The sequence below is a fragment of the Lineus longissimus genome, chromosome 14, assembly GCF_910592395.1.
Source record: "Lineus longissimus chromosome 14, tnLinLong1.2, whole genome shotgun sequence".
NCBI lineage: Eukaryota > Metazoa > Nemertea > Pilidiophora > Heteronemertea > Lineidae > Lineus > Lineus longissimus.
In genome coordinates, this window is record NC_088321.1 from 4,583,778 (window position 1) to 4,591,086 (window position 7,309).

Sequence of the window (7,309 nt, forward strand, 5' to 3'; positions counted from 1 at the left end):
ATATTGCCATTTTCAATGCATTAACATGTGACGGTCCTATCTATGAATGCACCTGCTGTCACCAAACTTGGTTCAAGCATTCTGTAAAATCTTCAGACTCATGGCCTGACAATTTTGACTCTGAATTTGTTAAATTGTTTTGACAGAAAAATCATCAGTGAATGGTAAACAATGGCTCTGTAATACATGTTTGGACTCCCTTAAATCTGGTAAAGTTCCTAAGTTGGCTTTGGTAAATGGATTGGAATTTCCTTCTCAACCAACAGAATTACTCGATTTACATCAGCTGGAAGAGAAATTGTTAGCCTAAACCATTCATGCAAATACGACAGTTACCAGGAGGATCCCAATTGTCTATGAAAGGATCAGTAGTAAATGTGCCGACAGATGTGCAAACAACAGTCAATTCACTTCCAAGAACTATTGATAAAACTTGTACAATTCCAATCAAGTTGAAAAGAAAATAATCCTACACACTTGCAGTTACTACACAAAATGTACGTCCTGCTGTAATCATCTGTGCTCTGCATTATTTAATGAACAACAGTGAATTATTTAAAAGAGCAAATTTGACAGTGAACAATGAATGGCTTCAAAGTTATCCACCAGAGCTTGAAGAAGATGAAACTGCCTCTGACAACATTGAGTGTAAAAGTGATAATTATGAGAAAGATGTTGATACCCTTGTAAAGGAATTCGAAGAGGCTGAAAAAGATAAAGATGATGATCATTTTGAGGAAATCCAGGATGATAGTCCAGGCAATTTGGATACATTGTTGGATTAACCTGAAATATCAAACACGTATATGTACTTATTTGCACCAGGTGAAAATCAGGCCACTTGGCCTTTTCACAGATGAAGATTCTGAATACCTTTGCTTTCCATCAATATTCATTGGACAGCGACGTCCAGATAATAAACAGCGAAAGGTCCCTGTACATTATAGTGACATATGTAAATGGGAACTTAGAGCAGCAGATAGACGAGTGGCAATGTCAGTACCAAATCTTTTCTACAAAATGAAAAAGCTTCAAATCAAACAAATATATGATAAAGTTCAACTTGCTATGCGAAGATGTAAGACACAAGGTAAAACATACTGTGCCAAGGATTTACTCAATGCTTCCCTCATTAGTGAAATAGCTAGACTGGATGAAGGATATCGCATCTTCAGAACAATAAGAAGTTCTCCACCATATTTTTAAGCAAGAAAAAAAGATTTTTTTGCTATGATAAGGCAATTGGGATTGCCAACATGGTTCATATCACTGTCTGCTGCTGGAATTAGATGTACTGATCTTCTGCGCACTTTGGGAAATTTGTTAGATAAAAAAACTATTCAGATGAAGAAATTCTTGACTTTAACTGGACCCAAAAAAATGACTTGATTAAAGCTGATCATGTTACTTGTGTAAGATTTTTCGATCATCGAATCCATACATTTCTACAAACAGTCTTGATTAGTCCTCATCACCCTATTTGCAAAGTGGCCGATTTTTTCTATCGAGTTGAATTTCAACAACGGGGAAGTCCTCACATTCATATGCTCATGTGGATTGACAGTGCTCCACAGCTTAATAAATGAAATGGCCAGGGCCATTGTGCTCACCTGTCGATATGAAAGGGAGAGTATGAGGAAGAACTTGTCATTGTTAGAGTTTAATCAAGCAATAGTTGTGGGATGGTGTGGTTTGTCTTGAAAAAGTGGAGTTAGTCGTATTGTTTTCCGCGTGCACATGTTACTGACGTTGGAATAAGTGAATCGTTATTTGTGGGAGAAGCTTAGAGATGTTTTCTGGCCAATTAAAACGGGTTTACATGTGTCTTAGCTATTCGGTGACTATTGAAAATAAACAGCGCATTTACATTTTGTAAAACATGCTGTCATTGGCCGAAATTTCAAATGAATGGGATGTACCTGTGGAATTGCGTGTGAATACGCTATCCTGAAAGGAGTATTTATCCTCGGCTTCCGATTAGAGAGAAATGTTGAAAAATATGATACAAGAACAATTGAAGCAAGGAATGCAGAGTATAGAATATGATGTACTGAGTAACTAGGTAGCAGTTTGTATTCATTTTTGAGACAATAACATAGTTACAAGACAGCCCTATAGTCGGATTCATAAGTAAATGTCACTGCCCTTTTGGGCCGCTGCGCAAAAACTACTTGGCCGATTTCTTCAAAGTTTGGTTTTTCTTGAATCTAATTTCGGGACCCAATAGGATTTTCATATTTCAGTAACCATGGTTACGAAATAATTTTTTGTATGTATTGGTGTACATTGACGTAGTGTATTGATTTTGACATTTTCTCCTCTGTACTGCTTATTTCTGGATGCATTTTGCTGAAATGTTAAGGTTAATTTTTTTTCGTGTGTATCTTTAAAGCTGCTAAGTTTCATTTAGAACTATCCATCAAAAAAAATCGGGCCCTCCAGATTCCCCCAAAATGGCCAAAGGGCACCAAAGTTGAGAATTTTTTTCTTTATAATTTGCAAATCTCTAACCTGGAAATTGTGTTGGGTCCCGAAATTAGATTCAAGAAAAACCAAACTTTGAAGAAATCGGCCCAATAGTTTTTGCACAGCGACCCAAAAGGGCAGTCAGTGACATTTACTTATGAATCCGACTATAGGCTAGCTAGCCTAGGCCTAACTATAAAAGCACTGATGACAGCTGCGCTACACTTTTATCATTATCATCATCTACTTTAGTCAACCAGCTCAGATGACCTTTCTTGGGGCAGTGATCGGTAACGGTGAACTCCTTCCGACCCAACAGGCAAATGTTTACATTCGTGTCTCCGTGTATCATGGATTGGCTTGTGGTATTCGACTCGATGACTCGACGCCGCGATGACTCGATGACGCGATCAAGTTGGAATCCTTTTAAAGAATATCACTGCTTGGACTGTGATTTATACATAGAATCATAAGTGGAGGAAAATAAAAAAGAACCGACCATTACCAACCCCTTTCCAGCTGTTTTCACCGTATCTAATCCAACCATTTTTCGTTTCCTACAAGTTCGCATTTTTGATAAAACCATGCGCCATGTTGCTATGCAAGCCACTGGTATCTTACCGTCAATACAGCTAAATACACCTAAATATAGCTGGTTCAGATCAACCTCCTACCCAGGTTCTTTACGAGCAGAAATTCCAATGTTAAAATGACACGCGAGTTCCTGGAGACAAGGTTGGCTCTGGATATCCGTTCAGCACGGCAATATTAAATGTCCTATACACCTTTCCAGAAATGGGGCGCTGAGTGTCCGAAATAGTGATGTCATAAGGGGAAACTAGGCCTATGGTGGAGGGACAAAGGAGATAGTCATGGTTGACCAACACACTTGAATGCCTTTAATGACGGACAAGAGGGAAAAAGTTAGTTCCAATGCAAGCCACCAATTTCGGAAAGCATGTATAGGGGCTGATGTATTGGGGGGGGGGGGGGCAGATGTCAAGGGACGGAAGAGGGACTGAGTGACTGAGTCTAAAAAACTGCACATATGCGAAATTCCGATTGTTGACAGACTACCACATGACATCTGACATTGACCACTAGAAGCTTGTTTGTCAATTTAATCTCCGGTCATTTTGCATGCTATGAAACTTCCGCGAGTCCTTTAAATATCAAAATCAATCGCGGGGACCAATCTTCAGTGGCCATGGCTGGGGGGGGGGGGGACACATCCTTCCACATACCGTAGCTGGGTATGGGAAGGCCGAGCTAAAACCTCTGCTGTTGCAGCGGTAGCCCGGAGACCAGGATCATGGGATTCCGTATTTTAGCAAAATCCATAGCAACGATCGCGTCATCGAGCCATCGCGTCGTCGAGTCATCGAGTCGAATACCACAAGCCTCATGGATTCATGTGTATACCAACACCGTTGTTGTGTTGACACACTGACTGACTCTGACTGTGTACATTTCTACAGCGACGAAAAACGATCACAAAAATGGTTCTTTTTAAGCACTCGTGACATGTTTACAAAAATTAAAGCAAGTGTTTTCTAGTAGAGGTTTACCTAATGAGTAGCGTCTGGGTGATTATAAACCATTAACTTGTGTTTAAAAGCCCACATTGTAACGAAAGGTTCCGGCTTGACGCTAATCTCCAATGACGCCAGCCGCCATTTTGCCATACTCTCGAAACTTTGGGATCGTCAAATGCAATGGAAATCACATAATTTCTGACACACACTGCTACAATTCATCATTTTAATGTTCTTTCACAGTATTATTACGCCACCCTGATTCGCAAGGCAGCTTGTACCAACTGGCTCTGCATTGACTATCCCCATTCCAAGCCGAAGAACAGTGTGACAAGTTACTCATTTTACCTTCCAATCATAGTCAAAATTTTCTAAAACAACCGGCAATGAGGACAAACTAATAATCTCAAACCAATCACAAGAATGTAATCAACACATACGACCTCATCCGAAGAGCGGATGATCAAGTTTTAGCATTGATTCAAGGTGATTTAATTCCTTCTTCGTCTCGCTTCAAATTCATAAAATGGCTGTCTTCCACACTTGTAGTATGCAGATCTAGTGGCGCAGTACAACACTGCGCATCTGGGATACCCCGACGGATTGCCTCGAACCGCGAAATTCAAAACTGCTGGCAATGTGCCAACTGACATTTTTGCACAATACCGCCACCTAGTGATATGAAACGAAATTAATCTATTTAATATCGAAACCTCTTTATCAGGCCAACCTCTAAAACTTCATTTCAAACTTCAATCTGCTGGAATAAAGAAAATGGGCTTTTTTAACTTTGACCTACTTATACCTGAATAGTAGGTCACACTGACCTAAATCTGTGTCAACATGTAGAGATGCCCAATAGGTGTCTACATATCAAATTTAGAGAGTCTATGACCAATAGCAAAAAAACGTGCAATGATCAAAGAAATTTTAGAGTTCGACCTCTGTGACCTTGAAATGAAGGTCAAATCAAAAACCCGTGTGATATATGATGTACCTTTATTAGATACACCCACCATAAAATTTTCATCGCTCTAGCTTTAACCATAAGCTTCAAAATGACAAAAATAGGTTTTCAAAGAGCACCCCCTATATGGCAGACCAGCAGTCAAATTGCGCTGATTTTCATTCTGAAGGAAGGTCTTGCCTAGGGGTACCCACACACCAAGTATGAACTTTCTGGGTCAAGCGGTTAAGAAACGTGCCACGATTTTGTCAAAAGTTAACGACGGACGACGACGACGACGACGGACGACGACGGACGCAAGACGCCGCGGTATCGTATTAGCTCACCTGACAGGTGAGCTAAAAAGCTGATGAAGAGCTAATCCAGTTTATAGACCAATATACAGCTGTTCACTGTGTGATACATCTGATGCAACCTTTATTGAGTTGCAAATACACAAACACAGTAAAACTTGTCGTAAAAATGGAAAATCAATTTGCCGTTTCAACTTTCCTCTGCCTCCAATGCCTGCTACTACAATATTGTATTCATTTGAAATAGAGCCAGAAGACGTTGACAAACACAAACTAAATTACAATAGAGTGACAAAGAAATTAGAATTGATGGGAGATGGTTCAGACATATCCTTTAATGAGTTTCTTGATCAGTTAGGGTTGTCTGAAACAGAATATTATTCTGCTCTAAGGACATCAATTAATGGGCCTGAAATATTCTTAAAGTGAGAACCATCTGAAATTAGAGTAAATGCCTACATGAAATTATTGGTGAATGCATGGGGAGCGAATCATGATATCCAGTTCATTTTAGATGCTTTCACATGCGCCACGTATATTGTGTCATATGTTAGCAATTTAGCTCTTGGCATCAGTAATTTATTACACAATGCTTGTAAAGAAGCAAGAAATGGAAATAGCAATTTACGTCAGCCAGTCAGACAAATTGGAAATAAATTCCTGAATGCCTGTGAAATATCCGCTCAAGAGAGTGCATATCTAGTCATGCAATTACCTCTTACCAAAGCAACTCGTGATGTAATATTTCTCCCAACATCACCACCTGATTATCACACTTTTTTGATTAAAAGTAATACTGAATTAGAAAAACTTAGTAGTATACCAGTTACTTGGGTCCGCAATTGACCTATTTAGTATGCTTATTAGCAGTCGAATTAGCTAACTAGGGGTATTCTTGAGTTCCAAGGACTTTGACCTTGAAGTGAGGGAAAGATAGGTCCATAACCTTGAGTTAGAATGTGTCAGAACGTGATTTCGGGTTTTGTCCTTGAAATGAATCATCCCTATAGCCCTCAGTTTGACCTAATTACATGGTAATGACATGTGGCCTTGATGTCCAATGCCCTTGACTTAAAAAGGTTTAAGAATAAACGTGAGTTTGAGTGTAAGATTGATTTTTAAAGTTTGTCCTTGAAAAGCGAGTTTATTTTTGACCCAAACTGTGGTTGTGTCCTTGTGCTACATGAGCATGACCTTGAAATGTGGCCATGACGTGGGAATAGCCAGGCCCTTGAGATTGAGAGATGTGTGTCGAAGGTTATTTTCAAATAATAGTGGCCCTCGCAGAGAAATAAGGATTCTAGGGACAATTCAGCCAGAAGTAACCATCATTTCATGGTGACTGTCTATAATTGAGTGAAAACCACAGCATTAGCCAAGAAAAATAGGCAGATGCAAATGCTACATGTAAGAAAAGGTAAACTTACCCCAAAAAAGAACGAGTAATCCAATTATCTCCATTTCCAGTGAATGTAAGTTTTAATTTACATAATCCAAGCAAATTCTTTGGAAGTGGTGTTTGATTTTTGCATTTGAACATCCAAGCTAGCACATATTTTGCAAAAAATTCCTCCACCATGCATGATTTTTCTATGGAGGCCGTGATACAGCTGCGGCAACAGTGTCTGAATGACCACCTGTTCCTATTCATGAACATCCGTAAAATGCGGGATAGCCATATCATAAAGGATGTATTGTAAACGTTTCACCTGGATTGTGACTTATCATGCGGTCACGTCTATAGAAAAGAACGGCCCCGTTCCAAGTCAGCTGCCATGATTGCATTTGCATGCATTGAAGATCCACCTTTTTAGAAGAATGTGTTGTTCCTCTTAGAGGAGCCTGATCGAATTTACAGACCGGGCAGACATTTTCGTAGAGACGCATTCAGTCTAGCCGATAAGTTTGAGATCACGTTCGCACTTGTCCGGCAGATGGTTGATAGACATTGTAAAATGCTTAATATGAAAAAAAACAAAAACACAGTATTGTTTTCTCATCAGCTGCATTTGGAAAGTGTGCACACTTTCAAAGCAATCAAACATGAC